The sequence below is a fragment of the Wyeomyia smithii genome, chromosome 3 (assembly GCF_029784165.1).
Source record: "Wyeomyia smithii strain HCP4-BCI-WySm-NY-G18 chromosome 3, ASM2978416v1, whole genome shotgun sequence".
NCBI lineage: Eukaryota > Metazoa > Arthropoda > Insecta > Diptera > Culicidae > Wyeomyia > Wyeomyia smithii.
Window position 1 is genome coordinate 57976927 of NC_073696.1, and position 16063 is coordinate 57992989.

The window sequence follows — 16063 nt, forward strand, 5'->3', positions numbered from 1 at the left end:
TCATCAATGGAATTATATGGTATTACAATAAATTATTTGGTTGTTGAAATAAAAGAAAAATCTATAGGTTTGCCGAAGCGAGTATCAACTTTACTTAACAAAATGACAATGATGATGAGCTCACCAAATAATTTAGAACATAGTTCAAAAAACCATTTAAAGACATGGTGCTGGGTTAGGTACCTTTACCTTACATGGACTAACTAATGCTGTTATACGTCCAATGTTATGTCAAATAAAATATTTAAAAAAAGGGTTTCTCTTTCTATCAAGTTATTTTAGGATATTGCCTTGCTAGCTACACATAACAAACAACTGTTTATAATTATATAAAAGTTAAAAGGGGAAAACTGAAAAAATATGGATATGGAAAACAAGGCTACAACGAACTGACACGTAACTGTGATAAAAAATGAGGTAAAATACCAAAAATATTACTACAATTATGCATTGAATAGGCGGGGGAGTTTTCAATACATAAAAAAGCAATACAATGAATTTACAATAGAGTGGCCATTTTTGTAACATCATGCGATTTCTATGAGCGCCGGACGGAAAAAGTTTCTTTTTTACTCCAAAAATAAGCCATGAAAATTTAAAGTTGATTCGAGTTCATTAAATGGACCCACAAAACGCCTATATTTAAAATAAAAAGATTTTCATAACAACTGTTGTTTTTTATCTCTTCTTGAAGTTTTTTGCCTTAGTTTCTTAAAATAGTTGTATATTTTGCGATGAAATATTCTTTAATTATAAAATCATATCATTAGGGACATTCACATATTACGTCACGCTAAATTATAGCAGTTTTGAGTACCTCCCACCCCTAAATAACGCAATTTTGCTTGGGGGCCTCGCGCAATGGAACTCTTCGTTGAATATCCCCTTCTTCTTAGTACGTTACGTAATAAATGAATGGCCTCTCATATTCGTTAGAGGTTTTGAAACTGCCATTCAGTGATTATATACTTAATCATATTTCATTGCAGCAACTGCGTGAAGTGAACCGGTACAATCGGATTGGTGAAGCAAATTCATTAAAATCATTAAGAACTTTTTGTATGGATTTAATGTTTTTTTGAGTATTATTATTACTATTAGTTTCGATGAAACAGTTCAGCATTAGTGATCTGAATGCACTAAGACGGTAAATTCTATCAAATACGGTCGGTAGCAAGGTTGTTAATACGATAGATTATCGTCGATAATCGACACCGCCGTTACCGATAACGTATGGTATCGTTATTGACGATGACGATACCGTCTTCAAACATTAACAATATCGGCGATAACGTTAGCACTAGACGTAATCAGCTCACTAACGCCTTATGCCAGTTTTGTCTACTGTGGTAGCAAATAGTGTACGACTTGATCAAAAAGCAGGCACGGGGTGAGGAAACGTTTTTTAACTTCGGAGGATTGGAGACGAAACATCACTAGGCAACAGGAAGAAACTTTTCCTTATTTGTTTATGTTTCGCTTGTCATCGGGAAAGTAAATTTCTCAGTTTTGATTGTTTTAGCTTATGAGGCGTTTTTTAAAGCACAGATTCGAATAGTAAGGTATGTATCATTGTCATATTTGCATTGAAAATGCATCTGAATGATATATCTAATAAAGCAAAAGATGGTATTGCAGTGGATGGTAATAAACAAACGTTATTGATTCGATACCGTCCAGTAGCTATCGTCATTGACAATGACGATAATGTCTGAAGACGTAAGCGTCATCGTCGATAACGATAACTGACGGTATCGTTATCGGCGTTTACGATAAATTATCGATTAACAACCTTGGTCGGTAGATCTTCTGTTGATCGAATAACAATTCTCATGAGTTTCAATGAAAGTGCAAAGTTCTTGAGCACGTTTAAAATTGATTCAAGCTACGGCAAAAATATCGCCTAGGAAGTTCATAATACGCTAGTGGATTGAAATATTTCGGAAAAGTTTTGAAAATTAACCAACATTACTTGTCCTTTTCATTTCTATGAACTTTTATGCAAAATATATTACATGGCAAAAGCATCGGACCTTAAACACTTTTCTTTAACCGGTTTACAAGAGCATCAAACGAAACCAACTCATTCACAGACAATCAACTCACTCACAGCTTCAATGATCCAAAAGTCCTGATCATTGACCATAAATTGCATTCAAGATATGTCCCTGTTGGGTAGTCAAACCTCACATTCAGGTGTTTTTCGGTTGTACGAGTGCTGTCTAATGTTTTTACCAAGCTATGAATTTTCTACGTGATTCTTTCGCTTATACCGAAATAGATAGTCATCTCAGGCGCTGTAACTGAAAAAATGAAGAATCGCTTGTGGTATTTAAGCCCAGAATAAGTTGATTGGCTTGACATCCCGTTTGAAATTAAACAAAAAATGATCAGGCGATTAAAAGCGAATGGTCCTTAAGGTGCAACGGTATTGAAACCACAAACAGCCAATTTCGAATCACCACTTCGAATTTTTAGAAGCACAAGACTCGGAAATAGATAATGCATTACCTGTGAAAACGCTATTTTATGTTTGCTTCACCGCAGCAAACATGAAATAGCGTTTTCACAGGTGACGCATTAACTGTTACCGAGTCTTGTACCTTTGAAAATTCAAACTGGTGGCTGAAAGTCGGCCATTTTTGATTGCAATACCTAATGTTACATTTATGAAAAATTCTAATCGTCTTTCAACACATAATTAAGGCGAATTGCAGTTTATATTGCATGTTGTTGATTTATACCGAAAAAATACATACCTTATTCAAAATACGAACTTTTTAACAAACACCAAAAGTTATAGATTTTTTTAAACTTAAATTAGGATGATTATATTACTGTTTTATGAAAATACAAGTGTATTTGTATACGTTTATCGCGAGATATATGTTAAAATAAAAAAAAAACTTCGTACAATTTTCATGTAAATTGATTTCTCAAATATAAGCGCTTTGTGGGTCCAATAAATAAACTCCGATCAACTTCAAATCCCCTCTGGATCGATCCTATATAAATGACAATCGTCGAGTCAAACAACGCAATTCATCTATTAAAGGAGGAAGTTTGTTATGATGGTAGTGGTAATTATATCGCTACGAAGACATTGTGTGCGTCGCTATAGCAAACCTATTAGCATGCATCAATTCCACCTGAACTCGAAAGACTGCGCTGCCAAAATTGTCGCTCAATTTCAGGCAGAGTTCGCAGCCTTCTAGATATGAATATGAATGTTTTTCCGCTTGTGTTAGTTTTTTCACTATTGGTGACGAACCAGCCTGTGGCTGAAAGCCACCCTAAAACAGCAGTAATAAGTTTTTTCACCTATAAGAACTGTAACTGATTTCAAATTGCAAAAATATAGAAACATGATTCATCATTTCTAAGTTGTTTCGATGGAGTTTTATCGGCCTATTTGATACACTGGAGTCGCTTCTTATCAGGAGGGTACGTGGAGCACAAAAAACTATGTATGTTACGAAATCCTGCGCTGCTGCGTGAAAAACACTATAGTGACCTAGGGTATCTTCTTATTGTCATTCAGATTAACCGTTATCTTGCTTTATTGCTAGTTGCTTCTCCGTGATCGATCTGAGCTAGTAAAGTTGCACAAAGAACCGCTTTTATGGCTACTTGGGTTTAGTTCTTGTGTACCATTTTTAGTGTACAATCATTCAGCAATTTACCTCTGCATCTCCATGACTGAGACAGAAAGAAAGAATTGTGTCACCTTGGCAAGTGACTCAATCGACGCCCACGAACGACGCACAGTTTTTTTGAGCCCCGCGAGTCTATATGGTCGGTGTTAAGTCAGACCGGACCAAGTCGCAAAATTGAAAAAAAAAACGAGTTAACGATAGTATAGGATAAAGATTTTCTTAAGCTACATCACACAACAATCAGATTTCATTTATCTCTAAAACAGCAGAAATAACAGCATGATTTTTGTCTGCATGACCAATGAAAAGCGATTACAGTGTTCAGTCAGAATGGACCAAGTGTTTATTTTCAAGGAGACTGCCTTCGGTCAGCTATTGATAAAAGCGAACGAACGGAAGAATTTTCAAGCGTTTTTCCAGATTTCTTTGTATCAGAGAACTCTTTCACTCACCCCCCATCGGAATCTGTAAAGTTTCACGCACTGCCGTGGTTTCGAATGTGTTTTTGGACCGTTTATTGCTGTCACTAACATGACCTGATATCATGCCTTATAGTGTGCAGACACAGTGAACCATGTGTTAAGCAGAAAAAAGTTGAAATTATCGGAATTTTCAGCATCGGTTTGAAATCAACATAAATGAATTTCAACACTATCAGGCAACTTATCGGAATGCTTCTTTGCTCGTTAGTCAAAAAAGTATACTTTACCAGTAAATGAAGAAAATGCACATGGTCCACTCTGATTGAACACGTAAATGAGAAATGTTAGTCATTTGTGTGGGTGACACAACATTCCACAATTTCAGAAAGAAGTTCAAGTTACAGTAGTAATACTGACTTAAAACTTGATGATTTTACCAATGAATTATATCCTCAGGAGGTTGAAATAAGTGGTAAGTGTATGTTGTTACTGTTTTATGCAAGCTAATTAGATTTATGCCCGTAATGAAATTACGAAGCTGAAGGCAACACAAGCGATTGTTTGGAGAAGACCTTTCATATTAATACAAGAAGAAGCTGATTCGATTGGCATTTAAGTGTGTAAAGCATGTTGTCAATATCTATTCAATATAATTTTCTAATCAATAATGAACCTGTGCCAACTTTTCATGCAACTGTCCTTGAATCACTACATCCAAACGTGACAGAAATTCCAGAACCAAAACCCGAGGAAACCATCTAGTCCATTATCAATTATACAGCAATTTTGGCCAAAGTTGCATAGAAAGTGGATGATTACGAATAACTTAATTGAGTGAATTAACCATATTTTTGTTCCATTGAAACATTCCGCTCCTACCATTGATTTGTTGAAACAAACACAGTTTAAAGTTTATTCAAACTATTTTCAATAATTGTTGATGTCGCAGAAGCTAACCATGTAGAATAAAAACTTTTTGATTGTTCGACGATCAATGGACTAACATTATTTGTTCAGTTATTCAGTCATAATGGACCATTTTCATTAATGATTCTTCTTTGATTCAATCAGAGTGGACCAAGTGCATTTAATCAATTACAAACCTGTACTTTTTGAACTCACGGCACTCCTTTTTTTCAATTGTCACATTGCATGATACAGTTAGAGAGTTACTCCAACATATAACATCCAAACTGCGCCAAAATATTGAAAACTTAAAAATTCCCAGAGCAACAAACTTCAAACTCGTTTTTCTCGGAATGATCAAAATGTCACTTGGTCTGGTCTGACTTAACACCGACCATATGAGTGGCGGGTGCGAAATTTACCATCAGAAGCATCCAAATGTTTGAATGTTTGTATTTTACTTTTCCTGAGTAGCCTCGTGAGAGCAAATACACTTCGGTAAGCACAAGTCTACGGAAGGTATTTATTGCGTAGTCATCAGATCAATCACGATTTTCATCGACCGAGAGTAGCCGGTCCGACTCGCGACGCATTATTATAGAAGCAATGTAAGGCATCTTTGGCTACACCAGTGGTTTCCAACCTATTTGGCTCCGCGGCCCCTTTTGCTTAACACAAAATGCCTTTTGCCCCCCTTTGCGAAGCTCAGAGAGCTTAAAACGTTCAGAAAGTTTCTACAAAAGCAATAATTCCCCCAAATTTTGAGCAAAATCTGTAATGGTCATGTCCAAGTTTGTGCTTTTGTGTGGTCACTTCGTATGGAATGACCTATAAATATTCTGGCGTAATGATGCATGAAAATAATTGTTTTCGAATTTTCTCCCAAAATACTCCTATGTGCGGTAAGTCGTTGTTGATAAGGAGTGTATCAAAAAGTAGTCTTTCAAACATCAAATAAAACTTAAAACGTTCAGAAAGTTTTTACAAAAGTTAACTTTGTTGAAGAATATTAAGTTAACATAGTAATGAAATGAAAAAAAAAACAAGCTTATTCTTGATTTTTGAAAAATGATCATCAAATCTCATCAATTCTGCACAGTAGTCTTTGTGCACTTTTTGAGCGTTGCAGACCAATTTTTTCTTGAACTTGGCCTTGATAGTTGCCCAGTAACGTTCAATTGGCCGCAGCTGGGGACAGGTCTTTTTTAACTCTTTTTCGACGAACATAATGTTGTTTTTCGAAAACCATTGTAGAGCGGGTTTGGCATTATGTGCTGATGACAAAACCGGCCAGAATAGAGAAGGAATCTCGTGCTTTTTCTAAAGTGGAAGCAATCTCTTAATGCAGTAAAATTAATTTTTGACGAAGAATTACGTTCTACGGCAACATATACAGGGGCCCAATTTCAATACAGGGATCCAATTTCGAAAACACGAGAGCGTCACGAAAATTGTCAAATTTCAAACGTTTTAAACTCAGTCAGTTTCCAACCGATTTCCGTCATTTTTGCAGCAATCGATTGGAAAATCATCTAAGCACCCGTCCAAATGCCGAAAGTTGTAATCTGATTGTTCGAACTATTATACTATTGTAAATTGTCAAGCCTCGTCGAAACGCAAATGTCGACCTCTGATTGGTCGCTCAATGCTTCTTTCCCTAACAAGTTCGACCCAGTTGACTAGGAAAGAGCGCTTTGTGTTTTATGTATAATTCATTCCATGACTGTACCGATACCACACGGACGTTGAATGCTAATCGTGGTGAAGAAAGAAAAGCCGGGTTTCAATTTTTTAAGTATCATCGCGCTGAGCGCGTTGATACTTAGGTACCTGTCTATCTGGCGGCCGTTATGGAGTTTCGGTAGCTGCAGAATTATACGAAATGGTAGGCAAATCCACTAGAGAAAACGGGAGAACTAGAATCATCGGCGAATGGTTATCCGAACTAATGATAATTGAACAAATTTGCAAGTGATGTAACGGTTGTGAAACATAATAGCACCTTTTGGTGCTCTACAATTATGTGATTGAAGTAGTTAAAATTTTTCATCATATGTAATAAACGTAAAACTGCAAATTTCAGTATTTGCAAGGCAAGAAAAATTCAACATTGCCCCAAGAACGTGTTGGTGGCCCTGAGAAGGGCCGGTTGTAATTTATACTTGTTCTCGTGCTAGATGGTAGCAGATAACCGAAATGCAGCACTTACACTATTGCGTCTTAAAACAAAACGTTTATAGTTTGACATCACAGCAGAATTTCGACCTTCATATTTATGTCTACCATCGGCAAAAAAAAAAATATAAAATAAATATATAATAAAAATTTTCGAACGTTGGAGAATGGTATAACTGGAAATAAAGGAGTGACTTGTTTATTATGGCAGTGCGGATACCGTACGAGATTTGACCACGGCACAATTTTTCGAACGTTGGAGAGTGGTGTAACTAAAAATAAAAAAGTCACGCCTCTATTTCCAGTTATATCATTTTCCAATGTTCGAAAAAATAATTATGTCAGGGCGGATATCGCACGCGATCTGACCATGAAGCATTTTTGCGATAATTGAATGAAAATTGCAATTGCAGTAATCGGCCTTTTTCAAGGCTACTACATGTATTTGGAAGAGCATAATGAATGGTTATTATTAAACTGCAACTGTGATTTGATGCTGCTGCAAATGCACAGCAGTGTGACGTTCATTACGATTCGTTGATACTGCGCATAACTGGCGGTATACATGAAACAAATCCAATTTCAAACAGGAAAGCTCGGCACGTTCTGCTTACGGTGCTGAGTCCGTTTTAGAAAATTCACAACACTTCATTAACAAGTATGTAACGTCTTGAAGATTGTCTCCTTTTGAATAGCAACATGACACGATACATGTTATTTTGTTGCCTTTATAAGAGTTCTATCGGTCCGGCTCGACAGATTTGATTTGATTTGATTTTTATTATAGAGCCTTTAACCTGAGAGGTCATTTAGCTCTCCCACCGGCTCGACAGAAAGTCCACAAGAAATCATTTTTTGTGCATCCGTATTACGAAACTGGGACAAACTGTGGGAACTTGAAATAAAGGCGTAGCTATTTAGGATATAGCTCTTAACCAGAATATCTTACGGTAACATATATAGGGGTACAAATTGTAAAACCGAAAACATCGAGAGCGTTACGAAAAGTTGCCCACTTTCAAATGTTGTAAACTCAGTAATTTTTAACGGATTTCGTTCATTTTTAAAGGAAAAAAAGTATACGAAAAAATATACCACTTCACACCATTAAATTGATTAACCCCAATCGAGTTGCTATTGCAACTTGTTGCTATTGCTATAACCGATTGCAAAAAAAATTGACATAGACAGGCTGTCGTAATTATTCGTTAACCTTGTGGTCATGTCTTATAAACAATCTCTTCAACTATATAATCTCATTGCATAAGAGACCGTGACATGCAGAAATTCTAAAAGTATCAGTGTAATCACTAATAACTTTTCAAAATCTTTGCTGTTACATCGAGAAACCATTCATAGTGTTTTGATCCGGATAATTTGTTCATTTGGTCAAACTTTAATCAAGATTGAAGTACACACTCAAAAAGTAACGATGGTGTATGAAAAGTTGTAACTAGCAGATGGCGAATAAAGTTACCAAGAATACCGTACAGAAAATGATGGGTGCTATCACAGGAAATGCTGAAAAATTTACGTGCAGCTGACGAATAATTTTCAAGTATTTTTCCCTTGAAGTTCATTGAAAAGCATACAAAATGACATTGGGGCTGCCACCTTTCCGGGTCTTACCCGAAGTCTGCAGGTCTGGAAGTTGATCTCCGGGCCTCCAGGTGAACACGTATTTCCTTCGGACCTGAGAGGTTGTTTTCGGGTTTCCGAGCACCTGAATCGCCGAAAATCTCAGAAATTGAGCAAAGTTTTTTAAGAGTTTCCGGCGTTAGTTTTGAGAATTCCATCAGAGGAGATGTTGAGGCTGTCGAGTTTATAACAAATCTTTATCATTATACTAAATTTCATCGAAATTATTCGCTGAGTTGTCACAAAAATTACCGAATTCGATCGGCTGTTATGAAATGCGAAGATAAATAAAGAAACCAGCTATAGAAACAGTGTATAACAATTTGTGCAAATATTTTTTTCTCTATGGAGATCAAAGAAGTTTAATAGCTTAATTTCTTAAATTTTAAAACCATAATTTTCTTGTATCTTTTGCAACAAGCACGCCAAGTCATTCTCCCCTCCTCCCCTCCCCTTCGCAGGTGGCAACCCTAAATGACTCCCTTCTCTTTTTTGTACGTTATTTCTTTGCTAAGAAATAAAACATCATGCGACCAAATACTAACTGAAAGAGGTTAAATTCGTTACAATCAGAGCCGGATTTAAGGGGGGGGGGGCAGGGCCCCCACAAAACGAGAAAAAGTTCTTTTCTCTAGCAAAAATGAGATTCAATCAAAAGTTCAATTTACAGCAAGAAATTTGAACAGACCATTTCAATTTGAAACTTATCTTCAGTGTTACTTTTTCGCGAGCGCCAATATCACAACTACATCCAAGATCCTTCGATTCGCTTGGAATGACACACATTAACACACCATTTGAATCGAACCAGCGCGCATGGGAGATCAAGCAGGAAAGAAAATACATAATCCACAAGTTTTTTTAATGCATTGCTGTTGATTCCGAAAATAAGTCTACTTGTCCGAATCAGGGATACCAGATTTGCGTTGTAAAATGCAAATGTTCAGAGCCCGTGTGCAGATTTTATTGACCTGCAGATGTGTGTAGTTTTTTTCCCAGTGTCTGTAGATTATTGCCAGCGTAGCCTTATATTTGCGCAGTCTTACTCGAATTGTGTGCAAATTTTTGCCTGCGGATCGCATTTTTTTTCAAATTGCGGCAGGTTTTTTTCAGATATCAAGAAAAAATTTCCGGATTTCGAGCAGTTGCAGACATCTTTCAAAACATCTGGCATCTCTGATCCAAATCAGTTAGATCTGGCTATAAACAGTGAGCAAGAACCGAATTTATTATATTTATCAAAATGGAGCTCAAAAAAGATAATTACATGAAGAAAAATCAAAAACTCGTTAGTGCCTTGCAAAAATTATTTTATTTAAGGATTTATTTGAGCCTAATGATCTCGAACGCAACTGGAGAAAGGTCTTTTTCGAAGATGAAACCGATTGAAAATAGGTTGCGTACGACTATGAAGAGTGGAAGGCTGTCAAACTTAGCATTGTTAAGTTGAGAATACAATATTCTGAAGAAGCTGAATGTTGATTATTCAATCAATAAGTTTTCTGCAAAAAAAACTCGTAAAAAAAATCTAGCAAATTTTTGGTAACTTTTCAATAACAAATAAATGTTTTTAACTCGTACGATAAAAAAAACGGGTTTGTTTTATTTTGTGACCCCCACTGAAAACTGGGCCCGGGCCCCCACAATCGTATATCCGGCTCTGGTTACAATCATTCATTTTATCTATTTATTAAAATAGCGTTGGATATAAATCAAATACCATTTCCAATCTTCTCTTTTCGCCTCTAGAAAGTGATTTTGTTGTTTGGTTAGAATTTGATAAATGATGCAAACATTGAAAACATTTTATTATGTTTTACAAAACGTTCGGCAATTTTGAAAAAAAAAATAAAAAGTATAATTATATGCACCGCATTCTTGCTAGCTCTAATAATATTTTTTTCTTGCTGTAGTTTTTTGCTGTTTTTAGTAACGTTCAGCATAAATTCGAACTGATTTTTCTTTTCTTCTTGATGCTTCATGCTCCAAAGAGATGTTTCACCTTGGAAAGAGATACACATTTTCTTTCACCAATCCTACGCATTTTCAACTGAATGTTTGTAATGAAAAAAATGTTTTTTTTTTGTTTCAATATAAACTTCTACTACGCAGTAAATGTTAAAACTCTTTGAAGACAATTCATTATAATTTTTTGCCGACGTATAAAGTAACGAAGGTATTTTGAAACTAATAATTACGTAGTGTTTAAAACATAATCTGTTTCCACAATGAATAGATATTCTATCATACCATTTTCAAGAGTACTCGCAAATTTCGGCATCTTAAGAGCCAGAGACAGTTACCATATAACTTTCATGTATGAAACAGTACGTAACCGCCTTCCCCGTTCATTTTCAATTTGGCACCTGCAGCAGCTACAGCTAACGCTACTACTAATAGAGGCAGAAAGCAGTTTTTTTAACAAAACGTTTATTTGTTAAAAAAAACTTACTCAAAATAAATAGTGAAAGTTAAGTTCATTCAAAAATAATAGTTAAATTTTTCACTGAACAGATTTCATGTCGAATTTCTCTTCTCCAGCGTAGGATGGCGTTAAACCGATAAACACCACAGTGGATAATCGTTGCTTCATTAAATCGTAGCTCGCGGTTATACTGGCGAGATAAGCTTTGCCTATTTCGCACTGATTGTGCCACCCGAATAACCACGGTTATTACTTACAAGGGCTGTAGCAGTATAATAGCCGACCGCAAAGTATAACCCAGCCGGCAGCTAGTCAGGCTTCCCAAAGCAGTTCTTTGTAGGTAGGTATCGATGGAACAACCAAGCTGACTGAATCGCTTCATTTTTTTTGACATGATACGAGCTTTTTTGAAACTGGCAATGTTACGGTAGAAACGATTAAAATCCATAGCAAATTGGATCAAATTTTTATGGATGAAAAGATAAAAATTCAAACGCAATTTCGAATAAAGCCATTTTTTCTGATTTAGTAATTTTTTAGTTTTATTAGCAATATATTCGTTATCATTGCTATTGAATCTTTCGATGCGGAATTGATGCTACCTAACCTCCAATAAAAGCAAGTTGTTATACACTTGTGTATATCCACATCCTCATCGTTCGGCAGCCAACCTGGCAACGTACGTACGGACATCTAATTCAGCCAATCTATTTCTAAGTGCAAAGAAAGGTTCCACCTGTATAAAAGTTTTACTCGAATCCATTCGATGCTTTGTGTCGATCTGCACTTGTGCGGTGCATTGGCGGGATTTTGTAACTGTTCCTGTTGAAATCCGCACCAGACAGTCAGTTCGGTAGCAGCAGCGAACAATGCACCTGGCACTGTTCAGTTGTGGAGCATCCTGACGAGTAGAACGTGTGTGTGTTTCTAGCAAGGCGTAATTCTGAAAGTACATTTGCACCGAATCGAACTGCATAAACACAAAGTACGGCGAGTGAACTGGCGCGCGACGGAAAACTGGGTAATGACGAAGGAATGTGTTGCTACTACACACAGTCATAGGATGAAAATTGGGAAACCCGTATTGATTATTTGCATAAATGTTCATTGCATGGCTTTTTCAGTTGAAACCGTCGGACATCGGACAGATTCTTTTCGACCAACGACTGCCCGGTCTCTGCTGTGCGCTGCCTATTATTGGATATCAAGCCGCAATTTGTCTCACTCGTGTGCTGACCTGGCCAAAGGCTCTTCCACCTAAGTCGCGAATGTACACATGGCTTGACGATGTCCTATGAAGCCGGTTTTTCCGTCGGCTGAACTATAATAGCGAACGAACAAAGGACGGACTGCTGGTTGCTGTTCTACACGAAGGGTCATGTTGGAAAATGTGTTGACCTAAGCGGAGAAGAAACAAGTAATAATCAGAACCATTAAGTGGTTAGAGCATGCAACCCCTTCAGAACCACATCAATGGCGGGTGTGATTTTCCACGATACAAGCCCATTTCGGCAGATCGCATCCGCACCATTCTAGGATGGGAGGCTGTGTGTTACTGGGGTTGCTGGGAACAAACATCGATTAAAATGTGAACCATGTCGAACAACTTGTGACAATGTTCAAATCGACAAATCGGTCCCAAACTTGGGCCATTTCGACATTACCATGTACATGTGGTAATCTAACAACGGTGCCGCAGCATGTGTGGCCATGGCATTTCATTTCGGAAGTTGGCTGTTTTGCACGACATCAGCACGAACGATAGGCCATTTTTGTTGGGTTTCCGTTGCTCCTAGCGGGCAGAATGGCCGGAGTAGAAAAGCGCGACTGTTTGCATATTTCAATGCAACCGTAGCGCGGTCAACCCTCTCGGTTTGCCATTATTGTCCGGTTCCACTCAGTATAGAGCGCCAACCGATATTAAGTGAGCTTCGTTTGGCTGATTGTTCGGAGCTCGCGATACCTGCCAGATAAGCATATCAGCCGTCTATTCGTGATTACCGTTTAACCGGGACTAAACTAGAACACTTTTAGTGCAATATTCGTTAACTAACACAAGAAGATACAGGATTAGTTGCAAAGACAGTCACCTTTATAATGGCTCTCAGTGTAATATAGGGAAGTCAATTCTGTATGGTGACAGTGGGGTCTTTTAGAACTAGAAAATTATGTAATGCAAACTCGTATGATCAATACAAATTTTTGCACGTTGTGGAGGTCTCTAGGCATACGGCCACCAGGAAACAATCTATTTGAAATCGGATCACAATCGCAGTATCTGAAGTCTCTTTGCACAAAGACCATCAGAAAGTACATTTGAACATCTCACAGTTACATCGTTCGGCCATTCAATTATATTTAGCCAGTCATACTGGACACAATCATAATAGTGCAGATGAAGTTTCTAATTAATTGTCCACTATTAAAGAAAGGAATGAGCGCTGATATGTTGAATGAGCAAAATCACCTTGTAAATACAAAAACTGCTGCAGTCCCATGAGTACCAAGTTTATGTTGGATAATCGACAGTTTTCGATGAAAAAAACGAAATATCAAGTTTAGTGACAAAATATAAAACTAATCACAATAAGAATGTTGCCTTCATGGACTCGTGTCACATCAGCATCTATTCAACATATATAAAATACTGAAAATATGGATCAAAATTTTACTAAAAACCTGCAATACCAAAATGGAAGCGTAAAACTGAACGAATTATTCGAAATGTTTGTAAGAAACATCACAGGAACAGATTTCAACCTACTAACTTTAAACTTCAGTGTTTCGGCTAATACAAATACACTAAATGTCAGGCCTATCAAGGTGAAATATTTCAATCGATAACCGCAAGATGAGCTCGAATGGTGACCACTGCAAAAACGTCTTTGTTCTTATTTACTCTTCTGAATTTTGTTCCAGTTCGAATAGATGTTGACCGTTTCAAAATTCAATAACACTTTGTGAGTACAAGGGTCTCACTAAACCAAGCAACTTTGCAAACCTTTCCTTCGAAAATTATCAAGACTAACATTCGAAAAGGTTTAAAGCTTTTGAGCCTTTTTACCTTTGTTATACTAAACAAAGGATATAAAATCGGTCCAAAAACGCAAAATAGATCCAAGATTCGGAGGGCCGAATCGTATATACCATTCGACTCAGCTTGACGAACTGAGCAATGTCTGTTCGTGTGTATGTGTGTGTGTATGTATGTTGTCTGTATGTATGTGCCGCAAAAAACTAACGCACCTTTCTTACAGAACGCAATATCCGATTTTGATGATCTTATACGCAAACGAAAGCTACTGTTCTCCCCCAGGATGCTACCGAGTGGATTTCGATTAGTGGCTTAGATTTTGAATTATTGATCAAAAAGTATTTTTTATTTTAGACATTTGACTTTTAAGGCAAAATGAATGGCACGGAGGGCCATGTGTTGTATACCAGTCGACTCAGATCGACGAACTGAACAATTTCTGTATGTATGTGAATGTGTGCCTATATGTATAGATGTGTAAATATGTTGTTTATATGTGTAGTACCGTGCTGGATCGAAATCCGTACACCTAAGCTCATGATAATCTTCGACGGTCAATATAAAATCAAGAAATCACATATTGCTTTGAACTGACATGTTTTGTTATAGGTCTACTTATATTTTATCACTATTTTTCAGCATAATGATTGAAATCACTCCGAAACTCGAAAAAATCATGTTTAAATAGAACATCTTTTGAATCGAAATCCGTACACAGTTTTTTGTCTGAATCAGAACCCGTACACCCAACGCAAACGGGGAACATTTTATTACTTTAGGGCAATTTTTTATTATTTATTGTGTCTTATGACTGCGCATTATACACAAATAGTAATAACCGAAAAGTAACAAAAATTATGACTGGCACACGCTTGTATGTGTTTCTGCAGGAGAACATACAGCCAAGCACCGCAGTGCATGTGTTAGCAAGACTTCACTCGCTGCATTTGTATTGATGCAACGATCAGATTCATTTCTGCTATCTTCTTCCACACATAATGAGAATCTCACCCGTCAACCTCAAATGTCTAATTAGAAACACTTTCGTTTCGTCCCCCAGTGTTTACATGAAATGAAAATATGTTATACTGTCTGAACAGAGTTGCCGAAGTTGCGAATATTGTTCTGGATGGGCACGAGTTTTGTATTTTCAAACAGGTGCAAATGAGTTTCCATGAACCAATGAGTATGTGTATTGGATAGCTTGCAAGAAAGCGAATGTTTTTGTTTTTCTCTAACACAGTTTACAGATCGTGATGTGATTTGAAGACGCATTTCAAGTCTTTGAAATCATCAACGTTTGCATACTCTACGACGGGGAAAATGCTGCTTGGCAGCTCTTGTCATATTCTTCCTCTACTCCGTATGCATACAACGAGCGAACTAATACACGCTCACCGGATGAATTGGAGATTGAAGAAACTTGTAACATGTGCAACATATGCGACGGTGGGTGATTTTTTTTTAACTTAAGATGGAAAGGGAGCAGTTTTTGCATATGGTTGCATGTGGTTGAAACGACCATTATTAGATGGTCGTACTCCCGTAACACGTGCTAAATATATGACAGTATGTGTTGTTACTTGACTGGGGAAGAATTTTATTGCCTTTATAGTAATAGGTTTGTTACCTTAAAGGCAATTTTGCGCTATTGCTTCTAAGGTAATAAGGAAAAGTTTTGCGTGTACACTTTTGAATCGAAATCCGCACACACGCGATATAGACTGGATCAAAGTCCATACAACAATAAATCAAACTCCGTATAGATGAAGAAGTACAAAAATGAACATCTTTTATTTATAATTTA